Below are 17,235 nucleotides of genomic sequence, written 5' to 3' on the forward strand. Positions count from 1 at the left end.
CTCTTCTCCTCTTGAATAACCCCTAAATCTGCTACTACATACTATCTACTTGATCATTCTCGTAAAACGTGGGCCAATTAATATGACCTAATCCAGGACCACCAAACTTAACTTTTTTCGGCCGTAATCTACTAAAAATACACTTCACCTTTGAAGATCGACTTCAATAAAATAAGTTTTTATTATTATTAAGTTACTATACCAACATTATTAATTTTCGTATGCGTAGCCTAAAAATAAATTGTAGTACAATCGACTTTGAAATCGTTTGCGATCAACTGTTTGGCCGCCCCTGACCTAGTCCACTCATGTGTATAACACTTGTAAATCTCCAGCGAAAGGATAACCACGTTGTATATATATTTTTAACTAAAAACGATTGTGACAATAAGTCAAGTACAGATTGATAGAGAAAATAAACAGGTCTTAACTTGTCTGTAGTAGACCGAATATGGGGGAAAAGGTTAGGTTAGGTCTAAAATGGAATTATGTTGTTAGTATACATTATTAGCTGTATAAAACATTGATCCAAGATCACGCACTGTCTGGTGCACTATCTGTTGCAACGTGTATCGTATCAAATGATATAATAGATTGTTGTTACATATAAGTATTTTTTTTTTTTTTTACAATCAATATTTTGTAGTACTGACGTACATGCAGGCCTATGAAAATTTAAAGAAACAACATAAATAATGCAATTACTATATGAAGCACAAAATCGATGAAATTGTTTTTAAATTTTCGTGTCTAAGTATATATTATAATATTGTTAAAATAAATAAATACATTTTTGAACATACCAAATTTCCAAGATTATTAAATTTTAATTAGGCACTATACCAAATTATCAACATTTATTTAATTAAATGTGTACGAAAATTCTATTATTTTGAAATTGGAAATTTTATTTATTATAGCTCTTACTACGGCCTACGGGTAACAATAAATTATTATTATATAGATATATATTTTCGAGGTTAGATAGGTTAGACTTTTTGGCTTTTATTCTTCTCCATTCCCACAGGGATGATATAAAGTGTATACCTACGTGTCAGTGATAGTCATGTCGTATAAATATATAATAAATCATTTTATATATAAAAAACAGCTGCACAAGAGACTATATCACATAATCGATCCTTGGACTAGTTCATTGTATGAATAATTTAGTTATACCTTAAGTTAGATAAACTAGAAAATATATTACACTAGTGGCCATCGATTCACGTCGTGGAAGCACGCAAAAAAAAAATTACCTCAACGATGTCACTCATAAGAAGTATCAAATAACAATGTTTATACATAATTTGTTTTAAAAGTATTCTAGTTAAAGTACATATAAAAAAGTAAATAATCACTCATATATATGTAGAATGTAGATATAGTATAAATAATGTATACATTACAGGAATTTATTTTGTTGTGACCTCCAAGAAACCCTAGAAATAATGTGTATATATTGACGACCGACATTTAATATTAAACGCACACAATGACGGGCCGAAAAGATCAAATTCAATGTAACTGCATCAACTTTTTAAAGAAATGGTGAGTGGTAATAGTGTCACCGAAGTTCATACTAAGGTAACAACTAAAAAGTAAAGTATTGTAATAATTTTCATCATAATGCATTTGGAAACTGAAAAAAGGAGAATAGCTTCACGGTTTTGTAATATTGTTATGAAGGAATGATGATGGTAGAGGTAAAAAATTCTTAAATATAAAATTGCGTCATTTAAAATGTAACTTTAACATGTCACTGAATTCATCTAACAGTTAGTAGTTAAAACAAATTTAAGAAAAAGATAATATGATATTTAGTTCTCATAAATCACTTCACTCACCTTGGCACAATATAATGGTGTGTTTACTTTGTTGTAGTATTAAATTTGAAAATAACGATAAATAAACATTAAAGTTCGTTGTTGGAATTTTTCGAAAATGTTTAACATAATAGTTTAGAAAAAATGTGCAGTACATATATACTCTACAGTCTACAGCAAGGAAAATTGAAAAATGTCCTTTTAAAAGTACTATCAAAAATTCAAAACTCGATTTATGATCTATAAAGGTGCTACATAAAACTTTTTGAGTTCTTACCTACTCCGTCTACCCGAAAAAAATATCTGCGGAAAAGACGTTGTAAAACCAATTTTTACGATGTATTATATTTTATTTATAAATGGAATAAAAATAAAAACACCATCGGTCAGTTTATACATAAAAAAAAATACATATTTTAATACGATAGATACGCACAAGAAAAAAGGATAATGGATATAATAATAATTGGATATTCTCAATCCAATCTATATCTATCAAAAAAGATCATAGACTTTGACGTAATTCTATAAGCTCACTAAATACAAAATCGATAAAATATATATTACTTATTTTGATATCCATCATAAGGTAACATATGCTTAGAGTTTACTCCCTACTTGATACAACTTGTTATATATTTTGTCTGAAATTTAATATCGAAATTTGATGCCTCTAAATTATTTTATTCATAAAAGTAATTATGATTCATAATATATTATATTATACTTAGAATGAATTTAAATTTTTGAGATAATACTCGAAATCTCTTATTTTATTATGAATTTTTTCAATATTTTGATTTTTAAAAACGAACTTTAATTTATTAAAATTAATTATTCTATTCTAATATTCTACACAAAATGTACTCAATAATACTATTACCATACTTTTTTTTTAATAATTAATATTTTAATGATTTAAATTCCGAAATTCTGAGGTAATTGTTGAAATGGCTGCATTAATATTTGATGATATCAAAGTATATTTTTGGGACAAATTTTATTATTGTAAAAATGCTTTGAGTCTATATAGCTCATTAATCAATTAGAAATCAGATATATTTATCACAGTAATATATTATCCAGACTTGACAAATTTTCGATCTACAAAATTTCCTAATATTTTCAAGAAAATAAATTAAAAATTATTCGTTAGATCTGAAGAATAAAAAAAATATATAAAATCGTAAAAAATGTTAACTTAATAATTTATAGAAATTATAAAGTTGAATAGTTATCAAAAAAACTTAAATGTTTTGGTTAGTTCATAGTTTATTATTTTTGTTTTTGTAATTATTAATAATATATGTTATTATATGTTTTCTAACTAGGTTGGAGTAGGTTGGACAATAATTTTGTATGTAACTTCTCTGCATTTCTAAGTAAAATAAAAACAAAACTCCAACTTATTTCAAAGACAAAGCATAGAATCGCAAATTTAAAAACATATTGTGCAATATTTTAAATATGTATTATGTATAGTATGCATATATGTATATTTTATAACGTTCTTCTAATTATTGTAGTACAAAAATTAATGCATATTTTTTTACATATGTATAAAAATAATACAGATTTTTAGATATTAAGAGCTCTAAAATGAAAAAAGAATTCACCTTTTTTACATCACTCATATATTCTTTTTTTTATATAGTTATAACTCAATCTCTCTACAAGTATTTACTCATTTTTCAGAAAGCAAAATAAAAATAACGGCGAATATTTCTACTACCACATCCATGAGTTATAAATATATGCATCTCCTACTAACTATATTATGACTTAAATTTGATTTTTTAGTTTTTTCGTATTTTATTCTTTCTTTAATTAATTTCTAATGATTTGAAAACAATCTAAACATCCATAATCTATGTTAATATAATATTTAATACTTTAATCATTTTCTCACTATTCGTCAAATTATAATTGAATATCTCAACTAACTCATCATAAGTTGTTAAATTTTACGATCGGCTTTATACAGCTCTACAGTTATTGTAGTAGATATTGTAGTGAAACTATTAGTTATATAACGTTGTAATTAATTTAGCAATCATTTACAACCTGTCAATAATTGATTTACTTAACTAAAAATTAAGATTTAAATATATTATTATTATTATTATTACTTACTACTTAGTTTGTGTACATTATACTTAAGTTTAAATAAATCATTATTTTGATAATTTTTATTTTATTTTTTTGTTAAAAATATACTAAAAATATACTAATCATCTGATTAATACAGTATTATTAATCTTATTGTAACTCAATAGAAAAAGAATAATTAATCAGAATAGTAGATAATTAAATTTTATATACCTAAATGCTGAATAATTATAATACTATGTTTAAGACTAAATACTTGGAATGAATTATTTAACTAGCAACTTTTTATAAGCCGAAACAAATAACATGCAATTTGAATTGTAAATAAATAATTATCGCTATTATTATTTCAGTTCAAATTATAGTATTTTATCTCGAACTTAATAAAATATTTTAATACTGACTCTAAAATATTTAAATTTATACAGAATGAAAATAAATAATTAAGATTCGTTATTGAACTTTGAAAAATTAACAATTATCATCATTTATAAAACAAATTTTTAATGTTTAGTTATTCTTTAAAAAAAAATTATTTCTTAAGTAAATTTCAATTTCAGAAAATGTTAACGAAAACCCCAATCAATATCTTAATAGATACGTATCTATTGAATAAAATGAGGTATAGTAACAAACCAAATCACATGTCATTATGTAATTAAACATATACAAGAGATATTAATTTTGATATTGATTGGTTATTTTTAATCGAAAATACAATAATAACACGAATATCTATAAATGGTTTATATTTTTCGTAAGTTCCTGAATCAGAAAAATGTTTGTCCTCAAAATCCTCCTTCACTTCAAGGCATGTATGAAAAATATTATAAATGAATGGTGAATGGATACAACTTCAAATAAATGTTCACAGATACAATATACAGCAAGATGATTCATTAATAGCATGCTTTACCCCATTTTTCCCTTTATAATAATAAATTTGTTCAAAATTCTTATTTTTGAAATTTTCAAATATACTTAGGATTTTGTTTTCAGCTATTTTTTAGTTTTTATAACATTTGATGAGTTCTTGGTATACAAACGCAATTTTTCAAATAAGATCCAATCTTATTTACTGTAAACTGTTAAGCAAATGATTTTTTTTAAACATTTTTATCTAAATAAAAACTCTAACGCGAGTAGTTTTTAATCAATAAAATGTATATACAAAAGGTTTTAAAAACCGTTTAAAAAAATGAAATGTATGTATTGTATTTAATATTAATCTAGAATTTTTACAAATAATAAAATTTCAACAAATTAATAATCACTATAATTTTCATATTATTACAGCCCCCATATCTACCTAACTTATAATTATGGACCACTATCCTTAGTGCACAAAATTAAATAACACTATAAGTAAGTACTCGTCGAAATTTTGATTTGAACACATCGACATTTACAAAAATATCATCTACTTAATAATTTACAGTTAAATGATTCTCATATGGAAAATATCCCCACAGGACACTCCTTAAATAAAATCTAAGTATTTAAAAACATGATCATTAAGTATACTCAAGAATTCAAAAATCAGAATTTGAAAATTATTTATCATATTTAAGAAACAAATGAAAGTGGCAATGCCTTGTGAATCATTTTGTATATATATTATATATACCTACACACTAAACTGCGGTTTAATTAACAATAAAAGATTGATAAGGGTATACTCATAGAAATCTGTTTTGTACTTACATGAAAATGTATTTATAATTTTGGTCAAGAGTATAATTCGGCTTGATGAAAAAAGTGGTGAAAAATAGTCAGATTAAAGATAAAGCATGTGCATACATTTTTTTAATAATCGAAAAAAAACATCCTTGACGGATTACTTTATCATTTTATTTATTATTTTTACGATCAATAATCTAATTCATTTTTTCCACACAAGTGCGTAAACAATACAAACGTTAAAAAATAAAAAATAAATCTCGCGATCAAATATTTTTTTAATGTGCAAAATATAAGCACTAACACACGTACCTACCGTTATTTACAAATACAAACATTTTAAAGAGTTGTTCTATTTTATGTATTTCAATCTTTAGTTTGTATTATTACAGTTTTTTCTATACATCATAGTCGCATTACTTATCTCAGCTATTTAAACAAACACTTTAAATAAAGTAAAAAATAAAATCTTGTTTACACGATCTATTTAGAAACATCGTACGACATTATCTTAAATCCACGTTGGTAACGGTTTACTATAATATATACTCCATTTTAGCTACTCAAATATTCCTTTACTACTTCATATACATCAATTTTCCATTACAAGTATCCTTATTTACGATAAACTAAGTAATTTTAACTCTCTTCCTTAGTACACTATAAATATTGCATATTATCTTTCATCAAAGATTTTAAGTCATATAAAAATTGATAGGTGATTTTAATTGTACTTACGAAAAGTAAAATTAAGTATTAATTATAATAATAAGCATAAATTAAAACAAACACAAAAATTCTAGTACTTATATGAGTATCAGAGTATTAATACATATTACATAAATAAATTTGCGGTCAATATTAAAGTTACTATTTTTCACCGATAAACTTTACATTTGGACCATATTCAAAGTAATTATTATTTATTAACGTAAAACCTATATTATATTATGTTTAAACAAAAATTAAACATTTCTTTTATTCGAAATTTGACTGAGTTATTTGTAAATAAAAACATTTTATTTGGGTCATGTAGTTCAATTATTAATTAATTATTGTATTCTACAGAATTATTGTACATATAATACATAACTATTATATAGATTATATCATATTATTAAATTATTTCATCAAAGTTAACATGACACACTTATTTTATTTCCAGCAATATTATTGCATGGAAATAAAAATAAGCAAACATGTTAAGCACTTTTAGTGGTTTGATGGTATTGGATCAAACGTAGTTATCAAAAAAAAAATATATATTATTATTTAGTGAAACACAAATCGCAATATTAAATAACAAGTATAATACGCCATTATTGACATAATTTTTAAATCTAAATCGCTAATCTAAACGAAATCTATCATTTATGAGACTATTTGTTATATTTCTATAATATTTGTATTTTAACACATTATTATGGTCTTTTCATAACCATACATCAATTCAATGATGATTGTACCAGGTGGTCTTTAAAATAAAACGTATGGATGATGGTATAATAATATTTAACGAGTTTTCCAACTTGAATGTTTTTCGAAACATTCGTTCGTTCAAGACACGATATACGATGTAGGTAACTATCATCAATAATATAACATATGTTTACTGCAAATTAGATAGGTCGTATTACTTATTAGTTATTACTAAATATAATAATATTACTGCTAAATTATCAAAATAATATATGATAAAGGGCACGTAGAAACGGGTGTCATAAAAAATGTGTTATAGCCGAATCAAATATCCGTTTTAAAACAATAGTGTTATAATATTTTACTTACGCGATTATTGAATAACTAGTAATGAACTTTTTTTTATAATTTATCACGCCATACGCCAAGTCATTAAATATGATTATTTATTAAAATTAAGCGAGGTTGATGGTGTAGACATATAAACGGAGTTTGAAAAAACAATTCTTGCGACGAACGATGTGCAATAATAATAATGTATAATATACCTATGTAATAATATGTCAGCCGTCGAAAATCAAACGGATAATTTTTTTTCATCGCTATAGAAATCTGACGTTAATATTCAGAACAACCGGAACAGAGAAGCGTTTATTGACCCTGTGATGAAATGACTAAATTACTTCATTTTTTACATGTACCGTCAAATAGTGCAATCACAAATATTATTGGCTGATCCATTGTGTGATGTACATGCGGAACCACTTAAAACAAAATATTCGCATTGGTATTGTTTTTTTCGGTTTGCGAAGAAAAAGAAACGAATCATTTGGATTGACCTAATAATATTACTATTATATCACGACGTGAACTGTTTACGACAGTGAATAATAATATTGTGTTATTGTATAACAAAAGAAGAATCGACCATCTCATAAACAAATACGGTGAAGTTTTTTTTTTTTTTTTGTAATAAAACTTCTAAAAATATATTAAAATAATTAATTTAAAGTAATAAATTTAGTATATCGAGATGCACTATACATTCTTCGACGAATTTTCTTAATCGTTAATGTAAGTTTATACAAATCCATACAATTTTTTTTCACAAAAATCAAATGAAAATTGTGATATCTAAGTTTCTTCACATTGTATAAAAATTAATAAATAAGCTATGGATAAGTTTCTACCTCTTAATAAATAAAAATATTACATTTAAAAAAATGTCTACCTACGTTTAAATAAAATATTTAAATTTTCAAAATAGTCACAGAAATGTTAATTTATTGTTTTTTTTTATTTTTTACTATATTTTTACATTTTACATTTTTAACAACACACATGGAAATCTTTATTCAAAGTTAATACGACACTTATCTAGGTATAACTAACGAGCTATCTTTCTAATTCACATTTAAAACTAATTCTTAACCACGCAATTAGATCAGCTATAACACATAAATACTTAGCTTTAAGTAAAAAAGGAAAAAAATTGTTTTTGGTAATTCAACTTGTATCATATTCATATTAATATTTTATAAAAAATTATCCTATTGTTATATCTGCATAATTCGTGTAGAAACTTACGATTTCCCTCTCTCCTTTAAAAATCTGGTAATTAAATACCTAAAACATATTTTATCTTACCTATCTCAACATTATAATATTAATTTCTTATACAAAATCACTCCGTATGGTGACTACAATAGGTAAATGTCAAGTAATACATGATATTATAATATACTACTACAGCAGTTTGTATCTATTATGATATTTTATCATTGATCAAAGATAGTTATCTGTTGTCAATTATTATATGCTGCACTGACGTATTTTACCGTAATTTCTTAGTAAGGTGAAATGTAATAATTAAATGTTCGATGATCGCACTTGAGCACTTGACATTGGCGAACGCATATCAATGACTGCAGCGACAACAAAACCCTATGTGTAAAATAATATATACGTCATATTGAGGGGAGTACAAAAATTGAATGCTAAAACGCGTGATGCTGATGCTGTCATCATCATCGTCTCACCAAACCCCCCTCGTCCTACCAACCGAGTCGCCCGCTGTAATCCTGACGTGTTCAAGTTTTTTTTTAATTGAAGCATCCTGCAGGAGCCGACCGATTCACTGCGGGAAGAAACAATAATATATGCGACGAGAGACTGAGAGAAAGAGAGAGGGAGAAACACTGTTTCGTGTTATATTTTTTATAACACAATAAAATATCATATATTGTCGTAATGACTGAACTGATGGAAAGGGAACGGTGACCGAAATATATGGAAGTGATGAGAAAAGTATTATTATATACAATAATACATTACGGGCGTGAACGCGTGTGTACTTATGTGCGGGGGGGGCTTTAATTTTTTATTTATGTATTACATTGTGTTCGATTTACAATCTGCAGATTTGTATATACAGAGTGAAATACACTATCATCGATCAGTTTCTCAGTTAATTAAAAACTTATATCCAAACGAAATAAATATCATTTTTAAATATATGATTGTATATACAAATACATTTATAGTATTCGTAAAAATTAGAAGTTTAATAACCGAAATCGAGTATCATTAATCTTGAGACGAAAACGATAAAACTAAAAAAAAAACATTTACGCGTTAGTCGTTGCATACGAATAACAATATTTCGAAATAAAAATAATAATTTGTTTTTGTTTCTTTACTCGCTTCACCAAACGATTGCCATTTTTAACAAGTAACGATTTCGTGCAACGTCTCAATTAAAACAAAAATAATTTTCAATAAATCTAGAAATAGTTATAAGTATCAATAGTTCTAGAAATGAATATCGTTTCACATCACATTTATCGAAAAAATTCTAATAAGTATGTATACATACATACACAAAATTCCTTTAATTAAAAATCTCAAACCTAATGATGTTATACAGATTGTTTAGCATCTGTTATGTAACATAAAAATAATCGTTATCTTATTTGTTTGAAATATAAACCCATTCACAGCTTGGTAAAAATTAATAAAAAAGTATAGCTTAATACAATTATCATATTATTTTTTTTAATTAATGGCGAAATTATGTACATCAGTTAATTCGTTAAAAATATTAAGCCAAAAATTTAATATCCTTATTGTATGTCCGAGTTCAGGAAATAATGAAAAAGCAACAAAAACTCTTAACCTTTTTTATGTATTCATTATTATATAGTGTAAAGGGTGTGTGAGATTAAAAAGGTTGCATTTTGTGGGGAAACGTAACAGCATGAAAAATCTTTATTAAAACACGTACACGGATAATAAATGTTTTTTGCTTACAAATCTGCTTATTCGAAATTTAAGCTTTAAAAAATATACAATCTCTTAAAACTAGACTAAGTGCTTTGTTACATTATACATTATACCTAAGCACTTTTCTCAATTAAATATATATGAACTTAAAAATCTATACATACAATAAATTGAAAAAATTACGAAAAATCTATATTCTTATCCTATAACCAACCTATTTTAAATTTAATTCCAATGATTTCTAATGAACTATTTTATTTTATAAAATGTTCAGAAAACATAAAATCGTGTTTCGATTTTATTAATTTAAGAATACGCACAGCAAGTGTAACGAACAACCGAGGGTTTTAAAAAATAATGTACATTAGAACACAGTGGATTAAACCCGGGTTCGAGTGCTATATATATAATGTAATTTTATTATAGTTTTACTACAGCCGAGTCTGTTTATTACGAATTTGTTAAAATATTTATCTCTATCCTTTCGAAACTAAAAACAAAATTTTTATATACTACACCAGTGGATTTGACTTACGTCCTTTTGACGATAAGTGTTTAAGGCGTAATTGCACAGTATTACCGTAGGCGTCTGCACAATAATACTATAAAAGCGTGTTGGTTTAAGCATGCCGAGCACATTTTCTTGACACAGAAAATTTGTTACACTATCAATTTTACCCAGCCAAAAGCCGCCAGCACTTTCGAAAGTCGAAAGTAATTACTGTACATAATTCATAACTGAACGATAAAATATATCTATTATTTATATATATATACAGTGGAAAGTATTACCTCAGAATTGATTAAATGGTATAACGTACACAGTCGGATGATTAAAGAATACGTTGTTTGTTATCCTTACATTTATTGTGTGCGGGCTATACGATTAAATAACACTTAAAACATCACGTCTGATGTTTTACAGAATTAAACACGTGTTATACAAAACCTTATTTGATATCCCAAGAGATTTGGACAGATAATGCGATACAGATTTCAGTAATAATTATCTAGACAGTAGATAATCTAAACAAAGAAATACAGGCATTATGGCAATTAACGGTACCTTGAAATTTTCTTCGTGGTTTAATATTATATTTACCTACGATTAACAATATATGTATTTTATTATTCATAAATAAATATACTTTATTGTAACTAAATAAATAAAAATTGTTAAAACAAAATTCAAGATGGTATACACAGCATTGATTATAATTTGAAATTATGTGAAAAATTTTACACCACAACTTCTTATTCTTCTAGGTCTGCATTGAAAAATTAAAATAACTTAATTAAAGTATTAAAAAGCTCCTTCATTTCTAATCTCTAAAATTATACAAAATTAAAAAGGGTATAATTAGGCATATCAGATACATAATAATATGCATAGAAAGACGGAGTGATTTAAAATTATAAAACCGGTATAGAAAATATATTCTAATGCTTCTGTGTGCGAATAATTTACATGTAACTATTTTTTTTCTGCTTCCGTCAAAAGATGGATAATTCTTCTGTAGTCCATTTATTTTTAATTAATTAGTATAAGCAGTAAGAAAAAAATTATTTAAAAACAATTGTGTACAAAAATTTATGTTAAGATTTGTAAGTTTTAACTCTGGGTCTCACAAACCCTAAAGATGACCCTGTGTAACGGGTGGGAGTGATCTGATCAAAAATCTAATACCGGAAATTCTAGTGACCAAAATATATTAGTATATTTATATAAGTCTAATGTTTAAAATATTAATCGAGCTACTATTATGTAATTAAAAAAAAAATTATTTTAAAATTTTTAACTATTCTCTCGAGTTCTCCAATAAATCATAACCATGTTTCACTTTTTATAAGCATATACCTACGTATTTTAGAATTGTACTATTATCTTATATACTGCCTAACTATTGTAATTTTTAATAAGATACGTTTGTCAATTTTACATCGGCCTAGAAACCTAATCGACCACAAAACATTTAAACTATATTAATTAAATATTTAACCATATATTTTTCGATTAAAATATAATTCGATCACATTTTATCGATCATTAAGCCTTCAACCAAATGGCTCCCACTGCTGTGTGTTATATTGTTAATAAATATACATATATACTCGTATATTATATTCGTATTATATACGTTTAAATATTAAATGTAATTTAGTAGCAACATAAATTCGAACTGTATAATAAATTATCTACAGCAGTGTTAACAAAGCGCGGAGGATGAGTATTAACAAAAAGAAATCATGATAATTGAACGATATTAAATGGTTTAAATGGTTACATTTAAATTCGATTGAAATAAAAATAAATCTGATTAACAAATGCAGAAATATTAAAAATTGAACGATTCATTAAACATTGCGTAACAAAATACCAATGTATGCATGCTTGAAAAATTATGATCGATACATCTCGTGGGATATCTGTCAGCGATATAATATTATAACACTATACATATTTCAAAAAACATTATACGAACACTGTAACAGTCAGTTAAAACTAAAACCGTCAACGGAGAAAAGTTTAAAGTAAACCTATGTAGTGCGTACCTACAGAAGAGAACTAAGTTTTTGAAAAATAATTCGAACTCTAGCGATTAATCGGTGCATAATATAATAATTCGTTCACACGTTCGTTATTTGTGTTTTATATGAATCAAAAACTTAAAAACACTGTGACGAACGCATCACGTAAGCCCATCAAGAAAAAAAATACATCCATTGAATTTTAGAAGCGTAAAAGTACGTTTGTAAATTTATAACACCGGCAAACAATAAATGTGTTGTTTCGATATCAAATAATATCATGTAAAACTAAGTGCACGTATGTTTTTATACATAATATGTACATGTGGCGAATATTACAACATATTATATACTAATACATATTAAAAAATTCCATTGTCATCAATGTAATTATATCTCTTTTTATGGTCCTAAACATATGACCAGAATATTCTTATTTTAAACCACACATAACAGCTGCTATTCCTTATAGAGTGTATAAAAAATTGTTACTAATACCACAGAATACCGATGAAGTTTTATTTTTCAAAAAAAAAATCAAAACTAATACAGCCAAAAAAGTTACTGTATCGTTTTTTTATTATAAATACAGTCAATGAGTTGACACTGACACGACGGCCATGTTTCTCTCGATAATAATATTATTACTGGATAAAGAATTATTATACAGACGGGTAAAACAGGTATGCCGGTGAAACTAAACCAATCATACATGCCTACGCATAGGGTATGCAGGGTATGCCGCTGCATAGGTTAGATTATAATCTGTATTTTAGTTATAAATATGTGCCTAGGGCCTGGCCACAACTTCTATTACAAAGTCATCAAATAAAAAAAATTGCAGCATAGCTAAATTGGTTATCAGAAAATGACCAAAAAAAAAAAAAACCATTTTAAAACTTCAATAAAGGTTTAACACAATTCGCAATAATACCTGTGACAAGCTGCTCGTGTGACCGGCCTTTTTTTTCAAATTAACTATTGCAAAGTCTAAATTAAGAAGCAGTATGTTACAAGAATGTCTTGATTCACTTATGTTAATTTATTTATCGAGCAATAAATATAAATGGCATCGGAAATCAATATTTAAGAAGTGATAGATGAATTCAAAACGTTTATGTCAATAAAAATAAAACTTGAACTTTATATGGTAAATATACTATCAATAAAATAAAAACATTATAAATATGAAGAAGTTCTTCAATAATATTTAATATAATATAAACTTAAACTTTAAGAAATCATAAATCTTTTTTTAAATAAATATAATTCTAACTACTTATTAGTTATTAGTTATTACTACAGTGCGTTTTTTAATCTTCTACTGTAAAACTATGTGTAATTTTAAATTCTGGGGAGTGAAGAAGCTAAGCAGTATATTAAGTTGTATGTGGTTAAAAAAAAATGTTAACTGCTCAGAATCGTTTTTTTAAAATAAATTATTTATTCTTTTAAATTCAATAAAATTACGTTGAGTATCCTATCCTAAGTGTGAAATATATTCGGTGATCTTTTTTTTTTAGTAAAGGGCCCTATTTTTTTTATAGCATATAACCTGCAAATGAAACCTGCACACGCCTATATGCCTACGTTATTAATTTAATTCGTAACTAAAACGTGAATTTTTTTTTCTAATAATTTTGGATAGAAAATTGCGATTATACAAAAACGTACACACAAGTACTTTCTCTGAAATATTCGACGTCGTCAGAGTACAATTAGTCGGTGGTATTATGACATACCAACAACGTTAACAACGATTGTGATTAGAAAACTAAATAAGACTCACGGATTACGAGGAATTCAGAGCACACTAGTGCCCACCCAACATGTACCGATTTGTAATTAATAATTATTATAAACATGTTACCTCCCGAAAAAATTCACTCTATTTGTCAAGAATTCAGTAGTAGTGGCTCATAAACATAATTAAAATATATCGCGTAAGTAAATGAACAACTATATTATAACGTTCAATATATTGGGTTAAACAGAAAAGGCACTCAAGTTTTTTGTAATATAATAATGATAAACATCAGTGTTACGAGTACTACACATAGGTACATATTTTTCTACTCATCGTCAATAATTTTTTTATTAGCAATCATCGTTGTTTTATTTCTAGACCGCGACAACTCACTGATGCACGTCAAGTGCAGTTGAAAATAGGTTACGACTCTTAAATTACGAATCAATTTTGTCGTTTGAATCGTTTGTAGGAACCTATCTAACCATTCTAACCATTAGTAACATGGACGTCTATATAGACCCTTTCTGATTACAATAAAATTTAAAGCACGTCGGGATTCATTTATTGGCGTACGAATTATCGAGTTCCTCAACTTCGGGAAACGACTAGTACACGCGCGCGAGAAATTACCGAGTGTACAGCACATCGCCGGAAGCGGACGCGACAATATTCAACACAGATGTAGGCAGTAAACGGCCACGACGATTTACCTGTTGGTGTACGCGGTACACGGATAAACGTGTACGTGCAGACGTGCGATTTTGACGATTTACGCGACGACTCTGCGATGACCGATTGCGTTCGAACGGAATGATAATAACGTTACGACCATGGAGGTGGATACCGACCGTCTGGCGCGTCTCATCACTTCCATCACGTGAGCCCGTCCCGATTATAATTAATCTATAGAGATAAGACACACACACACACACGCCTCGTACACGGTGAACGAGGCATTACGAATTTTCCGCGACGAAAACGGTAGGAACCGCGTACGGAGGACGACGGCCGACGCCTAAAATACTCGCAGCACGTTAAACATTGTCGCCCAAAATTCATCAGACGTCGCTTACAGATCGGGTACCTCGGAACCTCGATATACGTCCTGTACATCATCGTGCGACCGACGTTTCGTCGGTATCTCTCGAAAACCGTAACCGTAATTATTCGAGATTTTCGAGCAACAGATTCGAGTGTGTGTCGAGCGCGCCGTAGTACCTAACCACAACAAGATAAGAAATCGGACGTTCGAAAACGGGCATCGTAGAAACACGTGCGTTGTGCCCCAGCGAAACTTACCGAACCGGTGCCCGCGCTACGCCGCCGTTTGCGGGCGCGTATCGAATTTTCCACCACGAAAATTCGAACGATCGGCACCGGTCCGACGACGTTCGCGCAAAAACGACGATTTCCACCTGCACGCGCGCGAGTTGCCGGAAAACCTATACGATTGACGACGGGTTGTGCGTGCAGTGTGGGTAGCGGGCAGCGGCGTACACCCGATGTGGGTTTAACTGGCGCGGCCGTGTTCCAGTACGCCTCCCCCGGTCGGCCGGCAACGAACGCGATCTCGCGAACCCGTTTTCATCGTTCCAAATCCTAAATCCGGTCCAAACGCGTAAAAATAAAAATAAAAACATACCCAAATGCACAAATCGGCACATTGAAAAATGTTTTATTGCCCGTAAATACGACCAGCGGACCGTTCGCATGACCAAATGACCAATAATATTAAGACAGCAGGTACAACGACAGAACTAAGTAATAATAATAGTAGTAGTAATAAGGGTAGGTGGTACTCACGGCAATAACAATAATAACGAAATATTATGCGTTGAAGCGACGATATCGTATCGAGCGGTTAAGCACGTGGTGCCGAGGGTGTCGGTGACCGGTGTAACGGTTGAGTGTGGGCACACGAAAAACGAATGCGACTGCTGCGGCGACGAGTCTACGACCGCGTACGTGGTGGCCAACGGTGGTAGTGTGCCGGTGGTGTGACGATGGCGGCGGCGGCAGCAGCGGCAGCGGTAGTGGCGGTGGTGGCGGTGGTGGTAGTAGTGGTGGTGTAGTCGACGTGAACGCCGGCGGGGCGAGCTGCTGTTGCTGGTGGCCGTTGCTGCTGCTGCCGCCGCCGCCGCCGTTGATTCTGTCACCGTCTCGATCCGTGTGTGCGTGCGTGCGTGCGTGCGACGTGTACGTGTGTGTGTGTGCGCGCGCGGGCGCGGGTGTGTGGCTGCGTTTGGGGGTGTGTGTGTGTATGTGTTTGCGTGCGCGCGTGTGTGTGTGTGTGCGCGCGCACACTACGTGAAAAGATAATAATCACAACGACGTGGACGGTCTCCATGCCGCCGCCGCCGCCGTGAGTATACGTGTGACGGTAACGTTCGGGCGATTGTGTGCGCGCGCGCGCGCGCTCGCGGTTTTTCAGCGGCGGTGGACTGGGTGAGAATCTGATCGGCTACCGCCTACCACTACACGCACACACGTACACACACGCAAACGTAGCATACGGCACACACAATCGATAGCGGCGGCGTGCGCGCGAGAACCGTCTGACGGAGATGACGGAGCGACAGACCTTTGCGGCCGGCAATCGGCACGACGCAACAGACCTACCTCAACGGCTGTTCTACCTAA

General features: G+C 29.5%; 1 protein-coding gene across 1 annotated transcript in view; it reads right to left on the reverse strand.

The window, feature by feature from the left end:
• The window catches only part of LOC112601799 ((11Z)-hexadec-11-enoyl-CoA conjugase-like), a 54,434-nt gene extending 37,679 nt beyond the window's left edge, over nt 1-16,755 (reverse strand). The window contains exon 1 of the mRNA XM_025349579.1: nt 16,399-16,755. The gene's annotated coding sequence lies outside the window, so the exon portion shown is untranslated. The remainder of the gene's footprint in view (nt 1-16,398) is intronic.
• Between the last annotated feature and the right edge of the window lie 480 nt (nt 16,756-17,235).

This window comes from Melanaphis sacchari, unplaced genomic scaffold (genome assembly GCF_002803265.2).
Source record: "Melanaphis sacchari strain LSU unplaced genomic scaffold, SCAv2.0 Contig7_pilon_pilon, whole genome shotgun sequence".
Taxonomy (NCBI): domain Eukaryota; kingdom Metazoa; phylum Arthropoda; class Insecta; order Hemiptera; family Aphididae; genus Melanaphis; species Melanaphis sacchari.